Source organism: Buceros rhinoceros, unplaced genomic scaffold (genome assembly GCF_000710305.1).
Source record: "Buceros rhinoceros silvestris isolate BGI_N320 unplaced genomic scaffold, ASM71030v1 scaffold38002, whole genome shotgun sequence".
Taxonomy (NCBI): Eukaryota; Metazoa; Chordata; class Aves; order Bucerotiformes; family Bucerotidae; genus Buceros; species Buceros rhinoceros.
In genome coordinates this window covers 1,240-2,368 of record NW_010401347.1, presented here as the reverse complement: position 1 = coordinate 2,368, position 1,129 = coordinate 1,240, and positions in this window count along the sequence as shown.

Genomic DNA, 1,129 nt, shown 5'->3' with positions numbered 1-1,129 from the left:
AGAGAGACAATAAATGCTGTAAGAAGACAACTGTGTTAGTAAGACAGAACAAGAATAGGAATACAGATAGTGAGTAAACCTTAAGTCCCTTCAGATGCTGGGCACCCTGCCTTTGGGTATAGTGGGCCTCTCCTTTTTTGGTCCTGTGAGCTAAGATATACCTTATCTCAGGAAAACAGCTTTACTTGTAAATGAAGTTCACACGAGGGCTTGTTGCTGCCTTTCCAGACACAGGCAGGTCCAGGCAGGTGAGCTGCCCACAAGTCTCCCGTTGCCATGAGCTGGCTGAGCTCATCCTGTGGCCAAGGGGCTCGTGCAGCACAGCCCAGCCCAGTACCTGCTGAGGGCGTCACTGGCTCTGGAACGTGCAGGGGGCTGCTCATCAGCATTGACCTGCATGCCGTTTCCCTTTCCTACAGATATTGTAGATTACATTAGTAACACATGGGCTTCTCAAGCCCTGTACAAGGTCCAGTAGAGCGGACTTTGGCCATCTGACGTCATTAACTCCTTGACTGTGATGTCTTCTGCAAGGTGGGCCTGAGCTCTGTGGGGACTCATCCACCTGGGGACTGGGAGAAGTCCCTTCCGCTCCCAGTGGGGCTTGGGTCCAGCTTCACCCGCAGCAACCCGGGGACAGCGGGGCAGTGGTGCCTGGCCTCCAGGCTGAGCCAGCAGCCCCGCTGTGCCTGGAGGAGCCTCAGGCAATGCAGAACAGGCTGCCCAGCTTTGATGCGTGGAAAAAACTCCGCAATCAAAATTGATTGTGAAGCAGGTCTGTTTATTGTGATTTCAGCTCTATAGAGTTGGGTGCAGCGAGGGTCGGGTACCCTTAAGGAGGCTTGCACACCACACGGTAGCTTTGGCCTCTTATTTAAAGCAGTAAAACGTACATATTCAAAGGATTGCTCAACTGCCTGGTACATATGTATTAGAATCTCCCGCTCCTGATGTAAATTAGGTCTCCTCCCCTTTGCACATGCGCAGTCTTCTTACATGTTACAGGTCATACAACGCCATGCATCGCATGTCTCATTAACTCAGACTTATGCCTCCCCTGGGAGGAGAAAGTAATATTCAACAGTCTATTAAGCAGGCGCAGTTCGGGGAGGGCTAGTCATTATCTTTT